The sequence below is a fragment of the Sus scrofa genome, chromosome 2 (genome assembly GCF_000003025.6).
Source record: "Sus scrofa isolate TJ Tabasco breed Duroc chromosome 2, Sscrofa11.1, whole genome shotgun sequence".
In the NCBI taxonomy this organism is placed as follows: domain Eukaryota; kingdom Metazoa; phylum Chordata; class Mammalia; order Artiodactyla; family Suidae; genus Sus; species Sus scrofa.
The window spans coordinates 81,585,317-81,608,107 of NC_010444.4; the positions used below are offsets into that span (position 1 = coordinate 81,585,317).

Below are 22,791 nucleotides of genomic sequence, written 5' to 3' on the forward strand. Positions count from 1 at the left end.
GACAATACAGTAAGGGGTTATAAAACTAACAAGTATAAGTCTCAGCCTACATAAATTTAAAACTAAAAGCTTTCCTATCTTTACCCCCATTCTTTGGCAAAATGATTAGGCAGTTCACAAAGCCTGAGGATGCCAGTCAGAGGTATTGTAAACAACCTCTGTGTCATGAATAAGGAGCAAAATTGTTCTATCTCTCAGGTGTCTCCTCATTTTGTTGGGTACCGCAGCCATTGGTATATTAGGTGCCAACTGCTGGGCTAGCAATGCTGTTGCAGCTACCATGCTTATTTCTTTTAATAGATGTGAAGGTCACCACTGCCAATGGCATCAAAGCAGGGCAGAAGATTCTGGGTGGGTCAAGAGAGAAGTAGGCATGCACCTCATCCTGGAACAGGAACTGTGTGGTGAAACCTAATGCCTCATTCTTCGGAAGCAGCCACACAGCGTCAATGCCTCTCTACTGCTAGCTGAACTCAACAGAAATAGCTGCAAGGCCACAGAGGGTCTGAATTCAAGTCCTCTTCCATTGCCAACTCCTAAAATGTAACATCACCATGTCTCCCTCTCTTATAATCCACCATATGAGCTACAGGATAAAGGACAAATATCTTAGTAAGACTCATAAAGTCCTTCATAATTCAGCCTCTTCTTGACTACTCTTCCTCCTCATGTGATCAAATCACACAGAACCATGTCAGATCCCCAACTGTGCATGCTTTCTCAGGTATTTTTATCTTTATGTTTGCTGATGTTTTTTCTTTTGCCTGGAATGACTATTATCCCTTTGTTTGGATGTTTATTGTCTTTTAAGACCCAGCATAGACATCACTATGTGAAATTCTTCCAGATCACTTCACATCCCAGATTAAATTATTTGTTACTCCCCTCATATCCCCACTGCATCTATACAAACCTCTTCCTTAATCCCAAAGGTTTTAATGTTTTAAAATGATATTGAAAATGGAAATTTTTTTGACATTTTTCAATTACTTATTGCTAGTATATGAATACTACTGATTTATGTATATTATCCCTGTATCTTCTGACTTTGCTAAATTTCACTTATTAGTTCAAGTAACTTCTTCTTGTAGATTCCTTAGGGTTTTCCATATAAGAACTCATGTCATCTGCAAATAAAAGTTTTACTTCTTTGCATGACTTTTCTTTTTCTTTACTATTATAATGGCTAAGGATCCAGTATAATTCTCAACAGAAATGCTGAAAGCAGATACATGAGACTTTCATCAAGTATAATGTTAGCTGTATGGTTTTCATAGATGCCCCAGTATCAGTTTGAGAAACTTTCCTTTCGTTTCCTTCTTTTGTTGGAGTTTTACTTGGGAATGGATGTTAAATATTGTCAAATGATTTTTCTGCACCTATTGAGATATCTTATGATTTTCCTTTGCCCTATTATTATCAAAACTTTTATTCACTGGAGTTCCTGTTGTAGCACAGCGGAAATGAATCTGACTATCCATGAGGATGTGGGTTTGATCCCTGGCTCAGTGGGTAAGGATCCAATGTCGCTGTGAGCTGTGGTATAGGTTGCAGATGTGGCTTGGATCCCGTGCGGCTGTGGCTGTGGTGTAGGCCGGCAGCTGCAGCTCCCATAGGACCCCTAGCCTGGGAACTTCCATATGTTGCACATTCGGACTTGAAAAAAAAATTTTTTTTTATTCACCAATTTTCTAATGTTGAATCAATCCTGGGGGAAACTCCACTTGGTTATGATGTACTATACCTTTTCTATATTGTTTGGTTTAATATGTCAATATTTTGTTAAAAATTCATTCATATTCATTCATATTCATGAGGGATATTAGTTTGTAATTTTCTGTTCTTGTAATTGCTTTTACTGCTTTTGTTATCATAATAAAGCTAGCCTTTAAAAATGAATTGAGAACTATTCCTAGCCCCTCTATTTAGGTTGTGTTGGACTGGTACTATATATTCCTTCAACGTTTATAAAAGTCACCAGTGAAGCTGTGTGGGTCTGAAATTTGCTTTGTAGTTAAAATTTAGTAGACATACTAACATTTTCTATTCCTTCATGTGTGTTGTGACTTGTGGAATATGTCTGTTTCATCTAAATTGTCAAATTTATTAGCACAAAGTTATTCACAACAGTCCATTATCATCTTTCAAGTCTATACTCTGTATAGATTTGTTCCCAATTCTTTTTTTTCCCCAATATTGATAACTTACATCCTTTGCATTTTTTTCTCTGATCAGTCTGGCTAGAAACTTATCAATTTTATTGATCTTTCTAAAGTGACAGGTGTTTCATCTGTCTTTTGTTTCATTTATTTTTATTGTTATAATCATATCCTTTCTTCTACTTACAGTGGATTTAATTTGTCCTTCTTTCTCTATCTTCTTAAAGTGAAGCTTAGACACTTGATTTTTGAGATCTTTCTTTTCTGGCATTAGCACCTAAAGCTAAAAATTTGCCTGTAAATATGCTTTGGCTTCATCTCACAGTTTTTAATATAGTCATCTTATTATCATGTATTTCAAGCTTACTTTCATTATGATCAGAAAACAAACCCTGTAAGACTTCAAGCTTTTGAAATACATTGAGACTTGTTTTATGCCCTAACACACGGCCCACTTGCTGAATGCTCCTTGTACACTTGAAAAAAAAAAGTTCATTATGCAGTTGTTGGATATAAAAGCCAATTAGATCATGATTGTTGATAGTAGCTTTCAGATCTTTGATTTCTTCACTTTCTAGGGGATCCAGTTGTGCTTTCAAGTACTGAGAGAAGTGTATTAAAGTATCCAGTTATGATTGTGGCTTCAACAATTTATCCCTTTACTTCAGTTAGTTTTTGCTTCATGTGTTTTGAAATTCCACTTATTAGATATTGTATAATTGTTATACCTTCTTAATGTATTAACCTATTTATCACTATGAAGGATTCTCTTAGTCTCCAGCAATTTTCCTTGTATTGATGTCTATTATTTTTTTCCTGGTATTAACATAGCCACTTTAAATTTCTTATGCTGTTTGCATGACATATTTCCATACTTTTATAATCCATGTGTTTGTGTCTTTTTTTTGGCTACACCTGCTGGACATGACAGTTCTTGGGCCAGGGGCTGAATCGGAGTTGCAGCTGTGACCAGCATGCTACAGCTGCGGCATTGCTGGATCCTTAACCCACTGTGCCATAGCAGGAACTCCTGTGACTTTGTATTTAAAGTGCATCTCCTACAGATAGCACGTAGTTGTTATTATTTTTTTGTCCAGTCTGACGACCTCTGCCTTTTGATTATGTTTTGATTCATTTATACTTGTTGATATATTTTCTATTATATCTACAATCATGCCATTTGTTTCCTACTTGTCATATCTACTCATTGTTCCTCTGTTCCTCCTTTCCTGCCTCCCTTTGAATTAATCACATATATTTTTTGGAGTTCCATTTTAATTTCCCTGTTGGTTTTCTAGCTATACTTTAATATATTTTTAGTGGTTGCTCTTATGATTATATATGCAAACTCAACTTCTGAGGGCATAATTTTTATGATTTCAATTTTTAAAACATTTTAAAGGAGGCTCCAACCAAGACAGCAGAGTCTTAAGATATGGAACTCACTTCCTCCCACAAATACATCAGAAATAAATCTACAAATTCTCATAGAACACCTACTGAACACTAGCAGAAGACCTCAAACATCTGAAAGGACAAAAAAGATCTCCATGTAACCAGGTAGGATAGAAGGAAAAAAATAAAAAAAGATGAAGCAGGACAGTATGCATGCCCCTGGGAAGAACCTCATTGTTGAGAAGATCAGCCAGGTCAGAAAAGGAGCTTTAGAGGCAATACAGGCCTTCTTTAAGAAATAAGAAAAATATCAAATAAACAACCTAACCCACAACCTAAAAGAATTAGAAAAAGAAGAACAAAAAACCTAAAGTCAGCAGAAAGAAGGAGATAAAATAGATCAGAGAGGAAAGAAGTGAAATAGAGATTTTTTAAAAATAGAAAAAAAATAAATAAAACCAAGAGCTGTTTTTGAAAGGGTAAACAAAATTGACAAACCTCTGGCTGGGCTCACCAAGAAGAAAAGAGAGAAAACCCAAATAATCAAAATAAGAATGAAAAAGGAGAAATCACAACTGATACTACAGACATAGAAATAAGTCAAAAATATGACAACCTAGAAGAAATGGACAACTTTTTAGAAACATACAGCCCACTAAAACCAAATCAAGAAGAAATAGATAACTTGAACAGACCAATTACTAACAGTGAAATAGCATTTATAATAATAATAAAAAAAAACCTCTCTACAAACATATATATGTATGACTGGGTCACTTTGTTGTAGAGCAGAAATTGGCACAACATTGTAAATCAACTATATTTTACTAAAATAAAATGAAATAAAATTTCTTCCTCAGTTAAAAAAAAAAAAAAGGTCAGAATTTCTGTTGTGGCTCAGCAGTAGCAAACCTGACTAGTAACCATGAGGATGTGGGTTCAATCCCTGGCCTTGCTCAGTGGGTTAAGGATCTGGCATTGTCATGAGCTGTGGTGTAGGTCACAGACATGGCTTGGATCCTGCGTTACTGTGGCTATGGTGTAGACTGGCAGCTGCAGCTCCAATTCAACCTCTAGTCTGGGAGCTTCCATGTACCACAAGTGTGGCTCTAAGAAAAAAAAGAAAAAAAAAAAAAAAAAAAAAAAAAAAAAGAGCCCAAAGGGTCAACGACCAGATGGCTTCACAGGGGAACTCTACCAAACATACAAAGAAGAATTTACACCAATCATTCTCACACTCTTCCAAAAGATTGAAGAGGAAGGACCACTCCTAAAGACATTCAGTTAAATCACTATCACCCTGATATCAAAACCAAAGACACTTCCAAAAAAGAAAATTACAGGCCAGTATCTTTGATCAATGTAGATGTAAAAATTCTCAACAAAATGTTATCAAACTGAATCCAACAACACAAAAAAGATCATATACCAAGACTAAGTTGGATTCATCCCAAGGTCACAAGGATGGTTCAACATACACATATCAATTAATGCGATACACCACATCAACAAAAGTAAAAACCCACATGATTAGAATTCCCACTGTGGTGTGGTGGGTTAAGGACTTGGCGTTGCTGCAGCTGTGATGCAGGTCACAGCTATGGCTCAGATTTGACTCCTGGCCCAGGAAATTCCACATGCCATGGGTGCAGCCCAAAAGCCCACCCACCAAAAAAACACATGATCATCTCAATAGATACAGAAAAGGCACTTGATAAAATTCAACATCCATTCTTTTTTTTTTTTTTTTTTTGTCTTTTTAGGGCCGCACCCACGGCATATGGAGGTTCTCAGGCTAGGGGTCCAATCAGAGCTACAGCTGCTGGCCTACACCACAGCCACAGCAACACTGGATCCAAGCCACATCTGCGACCTACACCACAGCTCATGGCAATACCAGATCCTTAACCCACTAAGTGAGGCCAGGAATTGAACCTGCAAACTCATGGTTCCTAGTTGGATTTGTTTCCGTGTGCCATGATGGGAACTCCTCAACATCCATTCTGGATAAAAACCCTTATGAAAGTGGATATAGAGGGGACATATCTCAACATAATAAAAGCTATTTATGAGAAAACCGCAGCCAATATAATACTTAATGATGAAAAGCTGAAAGCCTTCCCACTAAAATTTGGAAGAAGACAAGGATTGTCCATTCACACCAATTCTCTTCAATACAGTATTGAAGTCCAAGCAACAGCAATCAGACAGAAAAAGAAATAAAATGCATTCAAATTGGCAGGGAAAAGGCAAAATTGTCATTGTACATAGATGACATGATACTATACATAGAAAATCTTAAAGACTCCACACAAAAACCGCTAGAACTGATAAACAAATTCAACAACGTAGCAGGATACAAGATTAATATATAGAAATTGGTTGCATTTCTTTACACCAACAATGAAACATCAGAAAGGGAATGTAAACAAACAATCCCTTTTAAAATCACATTAAAATTACTTAGGAATAAACTTAACCAAGGAAGTGAAAGACCTATATGTTCAGAACTACTAAACATTAACAAAGGAAACTGAAGACGACTCAAAGATATGGAACGATATCCCATGCTCTTGGATTAGAAGAATTAATATTGTTAAAATGGCCATATTACCCAAAGTAATTACAGACTTAGTATAATTCCTACAAAATTACTCTAGACATTTTTCACAGAACTAGAACAAATTATCCTAAAATTTACATGGAATCATAAAAGACCCAGAATTGCCAAAGTAATCCTGAGGAAAACAAAGCAGGAGGAGGCATAACCCTCCCAGACTTCAGATAATAAGGCAAAGCTACAGTAATCAAAACAGTGTGGCATTAGCATCAAAAAAGACATATAGATCAATAGAACAGAAGAGAGAACCTAGAAATAAACCCAAATACCTATGAACAATTAATCTTCCACAAAGGAGGCAAGAATACACAATGAAGAAAAGACATCTCTTCAGCAAGTCGTGTTGGGAAAGTTGGACAGCCACATGTAGTTAGAACACACCCTCACACCATACACAAAAATAAACTCAAAATGGCTTAAGGACTTAAATATAAGATAAGATGGCATAAAACTCCCATAGGAGAACATAGGCAAAATATTCTCTGACATAAATTGTACCAATGTTTTCTTAGGTCACTCTCCCAAGAAAATATAAATAAAAGCAAAAATAAACAAATGAAACCTAATCAAACTTATAACTTTTTTTTTTTGTCTTTTTGCCTTTTCTAGGGCCGCACCCGCAGCATATGGGGGTTCCCAGGCTAGGGGTCTAGTCGGAGCTGTAGCCGCAGGCTTACACCAGAGCCACAGCAACGCGTGATCCAAGCTGTGTCTGTGACCTACACCACAGCTCACGGCAACGCCGGATCCTTAACCCACTGAGCAAGGCCAGGGATCGAACTTGCGACCTCATGGTTCCTAGTCGGATTCGTTAACCACTGCGCCATGACGGGAACTCCATCAAACTTACAACTTTTGCACAGCAAAGGAAACCATAAACAAAATGTGGTGTGTACATATGCATATATATATATATATATATATACGCATGTGGTAGAATATTACTCAGCCATGAAAAAGAATGAAATAATGCCATTTGGTGCAATGTGGATGGGCCTAGAGATTATCATACTAAGCAAAGCAAGTCATAGAAAGAAAATACCATGTGATATCACATATATGGAATGTAAAATATGACACAAATCAACATATCTATGAAACAAAAACAGACTCACAGAGAGAAGAAGCTTGTGGTCACCAAGGGGGAGGAGGGATGGACTGAGAGTTCAGGATTAGCAGAGGCAAATTATTATACATAGGATGGATAAACAATAAGGTCCTACTATACAGCACAAAGATCTATAGTCAATATCCTGTGACAAACCGTAATAGAAAAGAATATGAAAAAGAATATATGTATAACTGAGTCACTTTGCTGTACAAGAGAAATTAACACAACATTATAAATTCAGCTATACTTCAATAAAATTTTAAAAATGTATAAGGTTTAATGACTTAAGATATGGACTATCTTGGTGAAAGTCCTATGTGTGACAGAACAGAATGTATATATTTCTTTGTTACTGGGTAGAGTGCCAACTATTTTTTAACAAATTTTTTAAAAAACAAATTAATTAAAGTTCATTTAGTGTTGTGTCAATTTCTGCTATACAGCATAGTGACCCAGTCATACATATATATACATTTTTTTCTCATACTATCTTCCATCATGTTCTGTCCTAAGAAACTGAAAATAGTTCCCTGTGCTGAACAGTAGGACCTCATTGCTTATCCATTCTAAATGTAATAGTTTGCATCTACTAACTCCAAACTCCCCATCCATCCCACTCCCATTCCCCACCCTGTTGGCAACCATAGGTCTGCTCTCTATCTGTGAGTCTGTTCCTGTTTTCTAGATAGGTTCGTTTGTGCCATATTTTAGATTCTACATATAAGTGATATCATATGTTTTAATCCAGTTCTTGGCCTAATGATGTACTAAGAATAAGAAGAAGAGTGACTCCCCTCTCTCATGCTAAAAAAGAGATTTTTTTAGTTTTTAAGTAAGTAGGACCAAACTTTGCAACCTTGGGAAATTTGAAAATTGCATTAGAAGATCAGAATCTGAAGGATTCTAGAGCAGGAGACCCTCCCTTTACACACCAGAGTTATAGAAATCTCACACAACTCAAGGTGAACTCATCCCCAATACTAAGATAGTAAGTATGGTATAGGCACATGTTACTTGGGGATTTAGTTCCAAAGTAGGCCAATAAGCCCAAACATAGTGCCTATTCAAAATTGCCCTGAACAGAAGCTTGCATAAAGGGGCTCCCACTGGCCCCAACTGGGTCAATTTGAGCATCAAATAAATAGTAATTCAACAAATGATGCTGGAGCAGTTAGACAACCAGAGGCAAAAAATATGAACCTCAATCTAAATCTCACACCTTATACCAAAATTAACTCAAAACACATTACAGACTTAAACATAAGCTGTAAAACTATAAAACTTTTAGAAAAAAATAAAAGAAAATCTTTGGGGTCAGGAAGAGGGTCAGGCAAAGAGGGCCAGGCAAAGAGTTTTTAGACAGCACCAAATGCACTATCTATGAAAGAAAAAATGAATAAGACAATCGAAATTAAAAACTTTTGCTCTGCAAAAGCCTGTGTGAAGAGGATGGAAAGACATGCTACAGACTGAGAGAAAATGTTTGCAAACCACAGATCCAACAAAGAGTTAGTAACTGGAATATATAAACAACTCACATACCTCAACAGTAGAAAAAAATTTGATTAGAAAATGGGTTAGATATGAACAGAAATTTCATATTTGAGAAATTGGGAACTGAGAAGGTACACAAATGGCAAATAAGCACATGGAAATATTTCAACATGATTAGCCATTAGGGAAGTTCAAATTAAAATCACAATGAGGTATCACTACATAACAGAATGACTAAAATAAAAATAGTGACAACAGTAAATGCTAGTGAGGATGCAGAGAAACTGGAGCACTCGTACATTGCCGGTAGAACTGTATGGCTGTTTTAAATTTATTTTGATTTTTAAAATTTTCAGTTTACTTTATATTGGGGTGTACTTGATTTACAATGTTGTGTTAGTTTTAGGTGTACAGCAAAATGATTCAGGTATACATATACATATATCCACTTTTTTTTCCAGATTCTTTTCCCACATAGGTTATTATGGAATATTGAGTAGAGTTCCCTGTGCTATATAGTAGGTCCTTATTGACTATCTTATATATAATAGCATGCATATGTTAACCCCAAACTCCTGATTTGTCCTTCCTCCTACCTTTCCCCCTTTTTCTCCATTTTTGATCATATCAATAGTTGCAGAAAAACATTTAACAAAATTCAACATGCATTTATGATAAAAAAACCCCACAAAGTGGGTAGAGATGGAAACATATTTCAAAATATGTTAGGCCACAGCTAATATGTTCAACAGTGAAAAGCTGAAAGCTTTTCCTCTAAGATCAGGAACAAGACAAGGATACCCACTCTCACCACTTTTATTTAACATAGTATTGGAAGTCCCAGCCAGAGCAGTTAGGCAAGAAGCAGAAATAAACAGTATCCAAACTGGAAAGGAAGAAGTAAAACTGCCACTATTTCCAGACAATATATTATATATGGAAAGTGCTAACAAATTCACCAAAAAAAAAAAACTGTAAGAATTAACGAATGAATTCAGTAAAGTTGCAGAATGCAAAATAAATGTACAACAATCTGCTGCATTTCTACACATTAACAATGAACTATCAAAAAGAAATTAAGGAAACAATCCCACTTACAACTGCATCCAAAAGAATAAAATACCTAGGAATAAATTTAACCAAGGAGGTGAAAGACCTGTACAGCAAAAACTATAAGACAATGATGAAAGAAACAGAAGAAAACACAAATAAATGGAAAGCTGTTTCATGATCACAGTTTGGAAGAATTAATATTGTTAAAATGCCCATATTACCCACAGCAATCTACAGATTCAATGCACTCCCCATCAAAATCCCAATGGCACATTTCACAGAAATAGAACAAACAATCCTAAAATTTTCATGGAACTACAAAAGACCCAAAATAGTCAAACAGTCATGAGAAAGAACAAAGATGAAGGTATCACATGCCCCGATTTCAAACTGTATTGCAAAGCTACAGTATTGTGGTATAAAAACAGATACGTGGATCAAAAGAAAACAAAACAAAACAGAGAGCCCAGAAACAAATCCATGAATATGTGGTCAATTAATTTATGACAAAGGAGGTAACTATACAGACTGTTCAATGTGGAAGGGACAGTCTACTTGATAAACGGTGTTGGGAAAACTAGACAGCCTCACACAAAATAATGAAACTAGACTACTATTTTATACAAAAATTAAGTCAAAATGGATTAGAGACTGGAATGCAAGGCTTGAAACCAAGGAACTCCTAGAAGAAAACAGGCTGTAAGCTCCCTGACATCAGTGATTATTGGTGATTATTTTTGTATCTAGACTCCAAAAGCAAAGGTAACAAAAGCAAAAACAAACAAGTGGAACCACATCAAACTAAAAAGCATCTGTACAGCAAAGGAAACCATCAACAAAATTAAAAGGCAACTTACTGAGAGAAAATATTTGCAAATTAATATCTGATAAAAAGTTAATATCCAAAGTATATAAAGAACTTATACACAATATCAAAAAACAAAAAATGTGATTAAGAAATGGACAGAGGATCTAAATAGACATTTTCTCAAAGAAGACATAGAGATGGCCAACAGACACATGAAAAATGCTCAACATCACTAATCATGAGGGAAATGCAAATCAAAACTACAATGAGACATGGAGAACAGTCTTGAGGTCGTCAGGGGAAGGAAGTGGGATGGAGGGGGTGTTTAGGGTTGGTAGATGCAAACTATTACATTTAGAATGGATAAGCAATGAGGTCCTACCGTATAGCACAGGGAACCATATCCAGTCTCTTGACGGAATATGAGAAAAAGAATATATATATATATATATGAATGTATATATGAATATGAATAATGACTGGGTCACTATGCTGTACCGCAGAAATTGACACAACGCTGTAAATCAATTATACTGTAATAAAAATAAAATAAAGAAAAATAGTTTATGCCTGATCCTTCTGACTAAAAGTATTTCATAATTATCAACCTTTCTTATAAAAATCTTTGACACAAATATTAGCCACAAATATTGTATTTATCATGTTTACAAATTAAATAGTGTTCAATATGCTTATAAATTAATGTTACATGATTTATGTCTTTACCTAAAGACTTGAATTTATAATTTCTATAATTTCTTTGCCAAAAGTTATCAAGGAAAAATTAACAAGCTTAGTCAACATAAATGCTACATTTTACTTTGAAAAAACACCACATTGAGCTATCACCTCTCACCTGTGTACAATGGCTCTTATAAAAGAAACAAATGATAACAAGGTATGTGAAGAAAAGCACACCCTCCTGCACTGTTAGTGGGAATGGTGCAGCCACTATGGAAAACAGTATAGAGGTTCCCCCCAAAATTAAAAATACAACTTACGATTCACCAATTCTACTTCTGGGTATTTATCTGAAGAAAATGAAACAATAATTTGAAAAGATATAAGCACCCCTGTGATCACTGCAACATTAGGTACAATACCCAAGAAATACAAACAACCCAAGTCCATTGATGGAAGAATAGAAAAAATATGTAGTGTGATAACGCACACACAATGGAATACTACTCAGCCACAAAAAGTACAAAATCTTGACATTTGTGACAATACAGGTGGACCTTGAGGGTATTATGTTAAGTGAAATAAGACAAAGACAAATACCATATGATTTCTTTTATATGCGGAATCTAAAAGCAAAAACAAACAAACATAAAAAACAAAACTCACAGGTACAGAGAACAGAATGGCAATTGCCAGGAGGATTGGGAGGGTGGGCCAAATGGGTGAAGGAGGATAAAAAGTATGAACTTCCATTTATACAATAAATTATAAGAATGTAATGTTTAGCATAGTGATTACAGTCAATAATATCTTAACTCATATTTGAAAGTTGCAAAGAGAGTAAATCTTAAATTCTCATCACAAGAAAAAAAAATTTTTGTAACTTTGTATAAGGAATTATGGTAACTAGACTTACTATGGAGATCATTTTGTAGTGTATACAAACACTGAATCATGCTCTACATATGAAACTAATATGGTAGATATCAATTATATCTCAATAAAAAATCATGAGGATTTTTAGAATATGTGACAAAATGACACCAAAATTCATTTATAATGTGTGAAACTTTGATTAAAAAACTTTGGTAATTAATTAGATGAGAAGAGTCTTTTCACAATGCCTATGTATGCGTATGTATATATAAAATCACCACCATGTACACTAAATATTTTACAATTTTGTCAATCATACATCAATAAAGCTGAAATTCAAATAACTTTAGAAAATGGAAATGTGACAAAACCTAGAAAAAAATCTGGAAAATAATGAGCTGGGGACTAACACTACCTTAATTTTCACTGTATACCATTCTCTAGTATTCGAATTTTTTGGACTAGTACATTTAAAGTTTTTTTTTAATCAATAAACATTATTTTTTAGAGAATGTTTAGAGCAAAATTTAGCAGAAAGTACAAAGTGTTCCCATATATTCCCTCTCCCCACATATGCACAAGCTTCCCCACTATCAGCAACCAGCATCACTGCGGTACGTTAGTTACAACTGATGAAACTACATTGACATTATCAACACCCAAAGCTCATAGTTTACATTAGGGTTTACTCTTGGTGCTGTACATTTTATGAGTTTTGACAAATACATGGATAATTACATGTATCTACCATTGTAGTATCATACAGAGTAGTTTCACTGCTTGAAAAATCCTGTGCTCTGTCTATTCGGTTCTCCCTCTCCACTAACTCCTGGCAACCACTAATCTTTTTACTGTGCCATAGTTTTTACTTTTCCAGAATGTCATTTGGAATCATATAGTATGTACTCTTTTCAGATTGGCATTTTCACTTAGTAATATATATTGAAGTTTCCTCCAAGTATTTTCATGGTTTGATAGCTCATTTCTTAAATAGTGCTGAATAATATTCCAGTGTCTGGATTACCACAGTTTACTTACCCATTCACTTAGTGAAGAACATCTTAGTTGCTTCCAAGTTTCAGCAATTAAGAATAAAGTTGATGTAAACATCTGTACCCAGATGCTGTATGTGTGTGGACATAAGTTTTGTATGTTTTTGACATAAGTTTCAATTCATTTGGGTAAATACCAAAAAATGCAATTATTGGATTGTGTGGGTAAGAATACATTTAGTTTTTAAGAAACTGCCAAACTATCTTCCAAATTGGCTGTACCATTTTGCATTCCCAAGAGTAATGATTGAGAATTCCATTGTTCCACATCCTCAACAGCATTTGATGTTGACAGTGATTTTGATTTTGGCTATTCTAAAATCTAAAGGTAGTAATATTTCATTGTTATTTTAATTTGCAGTTCCCAAATGGCTTATGATGTTGAACATCTTTTCATGTATTTACTTGTCATTTGTATACTGTTTTTGGTGATGTGTCGGTCTTTTTGCCATTTTTATTTATTATTATTATTATTATTATTTTTGGTCTTTTTGCTATTTCTTGGGCCGCTCCCGCAGCATATGGAGATTCCCAGGCTAGGGGTCCAATTGGAGCTGTAGCCACTGGCCTACACCAGAGCCACAGCAACGCGGGATCCGAGCCGCATCTGCAACCTACACCACAGCTCACGGCAACGCCGCAACGCCGGATCGTTAACCCACTGAGCAAGGGCAGGGATGGAACCCGCAACCTCATGGTTCCTAGTCGGACTCGTTAACCACTACGCCACGACGGGAACTCCTTTTCGCCATTTTTAAATCAGGTTGTTCCGGGTTTTTTTTTGTTGAGTTTTAAGAGTTCTTTGCATTTTTTAAAAAACAGTCTTTATCAAATGCATCTTATGCAAATATTTTATTCTAATCTGTGGTTTATCTTATTCTCTTGACATTGTGTTTCACAGAGAAGTTTTTAGTAGTTAATAAAGTCTAGCTTAAGAATTATTTCTTCCATGGATCATATCCTTGGTATTTATCCAAAACAACATTACCAAATCCAAAGGCATCTAGGTTTTCTCCAATGTTATCTTCCAGGAATTTTACAATTTAGTTTGAGGTCTATAATTCATTTTGAGTTAATTTTTATGAAGGGTGTAAGGTCTATGTCTAGATTTATTTCTTTGCATGTAAATGTCCAGTTGTTCCAGCATCATTTGTTGAATTGACAATCTTTGCTCCGTTGTATTAGTTTAGCTCCTTTGTAAAAGATCAGTCGACTATAGTAATGTAGGTCTATTTCTGAGCTTTCTTTTCTGCTGATCTACTTGTCTATTCTTTCAGTAATACCACACTGTTTCGATGACTGTAGTTTCTAGTAGTCTTGAAGTCAGGTAGTGGCAGTCCTCTGACTTTGTTCTTCTCCTTCAAAATTGAGTTGGCTATTCTCAGTTGTCTCTACATATAAACTTTAATCAGTTTATTAATATCCACAAAATAATTTGCTAGGATTTTGATTGGGATTGCATTGAATCTATAGATCAGGTTCATAAGAACTGACATCTTGACAATATTGTTTCTATCCATGAACATGGTATATATCTCCATTTATTTAGTTCTTCTTTGATACCTTTTATCAGTCTTGTAGTTTTCCTCAATTACATTTTATTACATTTATACTTAAGTATTTCATTCTTTAGATTTTAATATAAATGGTTATATCTTTTTAATTTTAAATTCTACTTGTCCACTGCTGATATACAGGAAAGTGACTGACTTTTGTAAACTGACCTTGCATTCTTTAATCCTGCTATTTACTTATTGGTTTTTGTGTTGTTGTTGTTAATTCTGCTGGATTTTTTCTACATAGGTGATTATGACATCTGAGTAAAGAAAATTTTATTTCTTTCTCAATTTGTATACTTTTTCTTATCCAATAGCATAAGCTAGGATTTCCAGTACAATGCTGAAACACATTGGTGAGAGAACTTGCCTTGTTCCTGATTGTCAGAAAATTTCAAGTTTCCTACCATTAAGTATTAGAGGTTTTTTGAAAATGTTCTTTATCAAGGTGAGGAATTTCCTCCTTTAATCCTAGCTTGCTGAGAAGCTTTTAGTTGGTTGGGTTTTTTTGGTCTTTGTTTTTTTTTTTTTTTGTTTGGTCTTTTTTTTTGTCTTTTTTTAGGGCTGCACCTGCAGCATATGGAGGTTCCCAGGCTAGGGGTCTAATCAGAGCTACAGCTGCCGGCCTATGCCAGAGCCACAGCAACTCAGGATTTGAGCCGCATCTGTGACCTATACCACAGCTCACGGCAACGCAGGACCCTTAACCCACTGAGTGAGGCCAGGGGTCGAACCCAAAACCTCATGTTTCCTAGTTGGATTAATTTCCGCTGCACCACGACAGGATCACCAGGTTGTTTGTGTTTTAAACCATGAATGGGTATTGGATTTTTTCAAATGTATTTTCTCATTTATTAATAAGATCATATGAAGAAAAATTTTCTTCTTTAGCCTGCTGATGTGGTGGATTACATTAATTGATTTTTGTATGTTGAACCAGACTTGCATACCTGAGAAAAATTCTTCTTGGTTGTGCTGTATAATTCCTTTCATACATTGTTGGATCCAATTTGCTAATATTTTATTGAGGACTTTTGTATCTATGTTCAATGAGAGATACTGGTCTGTTTTCTCTTCTTGTAATGTCTTTGTCTAGCTTTAGGGTATTAGGGTAATAGACTGAATTAGGAAGTATTCCCTCTGCTTCTATCTTCTGTAGAGAACTGGCATAATTTCTTTTTTAAGTGTTTAGCAGAATATACAAGTGAATCCGTCTGGGCCTGATGCTTTCTGATTTGTAGAGTTACTAATTTTTGATTCAAACTAAGAGATACAGGTCTATTCAGAGAGTTTAGACATATAACTTTTATAAAAAAAATTTAAAGTCTAAAAAGTATTGGCTACCTCCAAATTAATCTATAAATTTAATAAACTCCAAACAAAATTCCAATAGTATTTTTTTTTCTTTTTAGGGCTCTACCCATGGCACATGGAAGTTCCCCGGCTAGGGGTCAAATCAGATCAGCAGCTGCTGCCCTATGCCATGGCCATAGCTACATGGGATCTGAGCCACATCTGCAACCTCCATGGCAGCTTGTGGCAATATCAGATAGTTAACCCACTAAGTGAGGCCAGGGATTGAACCTGTATCCTCACGGGCACTATGTCGGGTTCTTACCCTGCTGAGCCACAATGGGAACTCCTCCAGTAGCATTTTTAAAAGGAATAAATAAGATGATTTAAAAGTTCATTTGAAAGAGGAAATCTCAAGAATAACATAAAGGGACTGAGTTCCTTGATGGCATAGCAGCTTAAGTATTTGGCATTGTCACTGCTGTGGCTTGGGCCACTGCTGTGGCATGGGTTTGATTCCTAGCATGGAACTTCTATATGACATGAGTGTGGCCAAAATGAGAATAAACTTAAGAGGAAAACAAAACAAAAAATTAATTAGGAGGCTTTGCCTGACCAAATATTAAGTCAAAATTTAAAACTATAGTAATTAATATATGTAAAAATAGGCCCCAAATTATCTGAAAATTTAGTTTAAGATACAGGTAGTTTTTCATATAATTGCACAGATTATTCAATACTATTAAATGAGCTAACTATGGGAGTTCCTGTCATGGCTCAATGGTTAATGAACACAACTAGCATCCATGAGGACTTGGGTTCCATCCCTGGCCTTGCTCAGTGGGTTAAGGATCTGGCATTGCCATGAGCTGTGGTGTAGGTTGCAGACATGGATCAGATCCAGCGTTGCTGTGGCTGTGGTGTAGGCCAGCGGCTACAGCTCCGACTGGACCCCTAGCCTGGGAATCTCCATATGCTGCGGGTGCAGCCCTAAAAAGCCAAAAAAAAAAAAAAAAAAATTAACTAATCATTTGAGAGTTTTTCCTTTCAGCAAAATTCTAGATAATTGAAAAATTAGACAATTACATTTGGTACAAATCTAAGAAGTCTGATAATATCTGGGTTGACCCAAAGTATAAGAGAACAGGTATTCTTTTTTTTTTCTATTTTTTTTATTACTCAAATGAATATATCACATCTATAGTTGTATAATGATCATAACAATCTGATTTCACAGGATTTCCATCCCACATCCCAGGCACATTCCCAAACTGTCTCCTCCGGAGACCGTAAGTTTTTCAATGTCTGTGAGTCAGCATAAGAGAAAGGTATTCTTAAAGACTGTCCATGTTAGAATATATATTATAGCCTTTGTGAAGTACAATTTGGTGATTATAGATCAACTAGTGATCTTAATTACAAGCAAAAACAAAAACATAAACAAAATTCTGACCAATTTAATCACAACAGGAACTAATTAAGGATAATAGGTAGCTCCTAGAATCTAGAAGAGAGCCTGAGAACAAAGTTTGGAGTCTACACAGTCAAAATTAATGTCTTAAACCATATTACACAACTGAATTTGCAATTATCAGTCTCACATGGCCAGCTCTACCTCACACCCTACTGCTACAGGATAAGGTAGACTCTATTTTCAAATGATATGATTGTGTACCTTTAAAAAAAACCAGACAACTCATTGAAGGATATAGGGTTCCCTTTTGGAGTGAAGAAAATGTTCTAAAATTAGATAGTGGTAATAGTAAAACAACTCAGGGAATTCTAAGAATTTTATGTATGGTACGGAACTTTATCTTCTTCTTTTTTTTTTTGCTTTTTATGGCTGCAGATGCGGCACATTTAAGTTCCCAGACTAGGAGTTGAATTGGAGCTGCAGCTGCCAGCCTAAGCCACAGCCACAGCCACAGCCACACGGGATCCAAGGTGCGTCTGTGACCTATATCACAGCTCACAGCAACACCAGATGAATCCTTCCTTAACCCACTGAGCAAAGCCGGGATCGAACCTGCATCCTCATGGATACTAGTTGGGCTTGTTATCACTGAGACACAATGAGAACTACTGGAATTTTATCTTAATGCTGTTAACAGGGAACGGAGTAAGTGATGTGCAGGCTTACATGGGACTGACCTTGATTTAAGATCCAAATTGGTTTGACATTTGATCTTTTTTTGTTGTTTTTTGGGGTTGTTTGTTTTGCTTTTTAGGGCTGCACCTGAGGCATATGGAGGTTCCCATGCCAGAGGTCCAATCAGAGCTACAGCTGCTTGCCTACACAACAACCACAGCAATGCCAGATCCGAGCTGCATCTGTGACCTGCACCATAGCTCGCGGCAACACCATAGCTGTGACCTAGGCCACAGCTTGTGGCAATGCCGGATCCTTTAACCCACTGTGTGAGGCCAGGGATTGAACCGCAACCTCATGGTTCCTCATGGTTGGATTTGATTCATTTCTGCTGTGCCAAGATGGGAACTCCTACATTTGATGTTTTAAATTTAAAATGTAGATGAATTTTTCCTTATACTCTATAACATATTCATATTTTCAGTTCCCCAAATCTTTATAAAAAACTTTTCTGGGATGGATGCCATTATTTACCCTTTGGTTTTCCCCATCCTGCAGAGGGTATTCTGCTATAACTGTACCATAATTTATCTCGGGAGGAAAGGATTCCTTAGGAAACCAGTAATAAAATTGTCTCTCCTTGAGTAAATAATTAATGAGCACCTATTATGTTTGAGGCATTAAGTATGTGGCTGTGTTCAGCAGTAAACTTACAATATTTGAAAGAAGGGATTGAGAAATAGAAGGCAACTTAAAAAATATTTTTAAAGTACATGATAAAGTTTAAAAAACAATTTGAGGAGTTCCCATTGTGGCTCAGTAGGTTAAGAACCTGATTAGCATCCATGAGGATGTGGGTTCGATCCCTGGCCTGGCTCAGTGGGTTAAAGGATCTGGCATTGTCGCAATTTATGGCATAGATCACAGACATGGCTGGGATCCAGCGTTGATGTGGCTGTGGCACAGGCTGGCAGCTGCAGCTTGGATTCAACCTCTGGCCTGGGAACTTCCATATGCCACAGGTAAGGCCCTAAAAAAAATAAAAATAAAAATAAAAAATAATTTTTGGAATTAAAAACCCTGGTGGGTCTATTCTGATAAAAATATACATTTGAAAAATAGAATTATATTTTGCAACTTGCTTTTTTCCACTTAACTATTTATTTCTAGCATCCCCAGAGGATGTTCCTTTGGAAACCTGGTGAGAGGTTTTCAAGTTCACTCCAGGATTTTCAGGATCACTAGTGGTGGCAAACTTGCTCTACCAATTAGTACCTTGTTGAACCGACCTCAGTTTCCTCATCTATCACATAGGGACAACAATGGTACCCACCTCATGGCACTGCAGTGAGGATTATATGAGTTAATCCTTGCAAAGCACTTAACATGACACCCAGCATAAATGCCAGCTTTTACTATGTGATGCTCACCGCGATTAACACAGTCAACCCGTTATAGCAAACAGTGCACGGGACAGCTAAACTAAGCATTCCACAGTGCGCAGGACAGCTTCCCACAACAAAGAATTATCTGGCCCAAAGAAACCTTGATCTAATGATGAGATGATTCTAAAATTCACTTGGAAGACTAAAATGGTCACAGGTGCCAAGAAATTCTGGGGGGGAAAAGAAGCAAGGAGAGGTAATTGCTCTATAAGATACCAAAAAATATTATCAAACTGTAAAAATAAAACAGTAAAGTTCTGGCATTGAGAACATGAAACAATAAAAAACCCAGAAAACCAATACAAACGCATAAAATAATATGGTGTTAAAAAATGTGTTTCAGGAGTTCCCGTCATGGCGCAGTGGTTAACGAATCCGACTAGGAACCATGAGGTTGCGGGTTCGGTCCCTGCCCTTGCTCAGTGGGTTAACGATCCTGCGTTGCCGTGAGCTGTGGTGTAGGTTGCAGACGCAGCTCGGATCCCGCGTTGCTGTGGCTCTGGTGTAGGCCGGTGGCTGCAGCTCCGATTCGACCCCTAGCCTGGGAACCTCCATATGCCGCGGGAGCGGCCCAAGAAATAGCAACAACAACAACGACAAAAGACAAAAAAAAAAAAAAAAAAAAAAAAAAAAAATGTGTTTCAAATTAACTCTTTAGGAAATGATTCTCAGACAATTGATTATCATGTATTATATATTCTATTATCCAGAATGTTTCCTTCATACATCTGCAAATCAAGATGTATCTAACAGTGTAAATATTTCAAGCAGTAGTTTCTTTTCCCGAAAAGCTCTCTTAAATTGATAGCAAGTCTCAAATTCAGTGCTCTCTTAGAAATAAGGCAATATAGTATATGGAAAATGGTAAGTATACTTTGTGCCATATAAAACAATTCAGATGAATTAAAGAAATAAATACTAAGAATGAGACAGTAAAATAATAATAATAAGGAAGTAACAGGAAAATATTCTCAGGACAGGAAAAATCTTTCTAAACAAACAAACAAACAAAAAACAAAGAAAAAAGATACACAAATATTTATGTAAAAATACAAAACTTCATTAAATAAAACATTATAAACTATAGATTTCTAAGTTTAGTATAATCTCAATTTCAAAAAGTAAAAATTATTTGGAAGTTGACCAAAATTGATTTTAAAGTTATCTGAAAGAATATGGCAAACTAGCTGAAAATTTTTAAAAAGAAGAGCAATAAAGTTTCCTGGAGTTCCCGTCATGGCGCAGTGGTTAACAAATCCGACTAGGAACCATGAGGTTGCAGGTTGAACCCTGCCCTTGCTCAGTGGGTTAACAATCTGGCATAGCTGTGAGCTGTGGTGTAGGTCGCAGACGTGGCTCAGATCCCACGTTGCTGTGGCTCTGGTGTAGGCCGGTGGCTGCAGCTCCGATTCGACCTCTAGCCTGGGAACCTCCATATGCCACAGAAGCGGCCCAAGAAATAGCAAAAAGACAAAAAAAAAAAAAAAAAAAAAAAGTTTCCTCTGCTTATTATTAAAACAGCATGTAATAAGGCCAGAACACAAAGTCCGCAAATAGTCACAAAGGTTATCAATTGATAAAGGTAATATTTCAAACCACTGGCTAAAAAGGATAGATAATAACCATCTTGAAAGAAAATATTAGATTATGATTCTATTTTTTTAGACTAAAATCAGGCAGATTAATGAATTAAATATAAAAACTATTTTTATAATCTTAGAAGTGAGGAAAGCCTTTCTAAGTATGGCAACAAAGAAATCATAAAAGGAAAAGAGTGACAGAATTGAGTACATAAAAAGGTAAAATCTTTGTAAAGAAAACCAAAGAGATAAAAAGTTGGGAAAGAGGGAGCTCCCATTGTGGCTCAGCAGTAACGAAACTGACTAGGATCCATGAAGATGCGGGTTTGATTCCTGGCCTTGCTCAGTGGGTTAAGAATCTGGCGTTGCCGTGAGCTGCTGTGTAGGTTGCAGATGCAGCCCAGATCCTGATTCGCTGTGGCCGCAGCTCTGATTCCACCCCTAGCCTGGGAACTTCCACAGGCCAGTGGTGCAGCCCTAAGAAGACAAACACACACAAAGTTGGGAAAGAATGTAACTTAGATAACACAGGGAGCTTTTTTAGATTCCTAGTACAAATTACTACAAACCAGCTGGCTTAAAACAACAGAAATTGATCTTCTCACAGTTCTGGAGGCTCAAAAGTTCAAAAGCAAGGAGTTTGCAGGACCATGCTTTCCTCAGAGGCTCAAGGGCCGAAGCTGTTCTGTGCCTTTCTCTTAGCTTCTGGTGTCGCCAGCGATCCTTGATGTTCCTCGATTTGCAGCTGCATAACTCCCATCTCACATGGTGTTCCTCCTCTCCTTCATATCTTATACGGGACTAAGGGCCCACCCTGCTCTGCATGATCTCATCTTCACTGATTATAACTGCAATGACCCGATTTTCAAATAAGGCCACCTGCTGAAGTGGTGAGGACTTCAACACTTCTTCTGGAGGACTCAATTCAACCTATAAAACATCTTTACTAAGTAAAACTGACAAATTAGTCAAAACAAAACAAAACAAAAAAACCCGCCTCAACAGGACAAGAACAGACAATTCTCTCACACCATACATACACACACAGTGTACATATATAAGTATGTATATTTATATGTATGTGTGTGTATATATACATGAAAGAGAGAGATCTCCAATATGTCTATCTCCAATAAACATGAGCAAGATGTCCAGCTATGCTATATGCCAAGCACATACTCTAACCTCACTAGCTGCTCCTCCTCCCTTTGCCTTCCCCTGGGCTGGGCGCTGTGGCATGCTCTAGGGCTACATCCTAGAAGCTCTTCCTCTTGTAGACTCTCAGCTATATGACCTCATCTAGGTCAATGACTTTACTACAACCTATGTGCTAATGACCCCGAATTTGTGACCCTAGTCAGGACTTGTTCCCTGGCCTCCAAACTCACTACAAACATCATACCTGGCATCTCAGCTGGCTATCCCACAGGCATCTTAAATTCAACACTTTTCAAAGAGAACTCTTGAATCTTTTCTCCAAACCTGTTCCTCTCCAAGTCTTTCAGTGAATGACACCAACTTGAATCCAGTCACTCAGGCCAAAAGCAGTGCATCATTCTACTTTCCTTCCTTTGCTCAT

The 22,791-nt window shown here is 36.4% G+C and overlaps 1 protein-coding gene across 3 annotated transcripts in view; it reads right to left on the reverse strand.

The window, feature by feature from the left end:
* SIMC1 (SUMO interacting motifs containing 1) overlaps positions 1–22,791 on the reverse strand; it is a 73,993-nt gene that overhangs the window by 45,604 nt on the left and 5,598 nt on the right. The window lies entirely within an intron of this gene.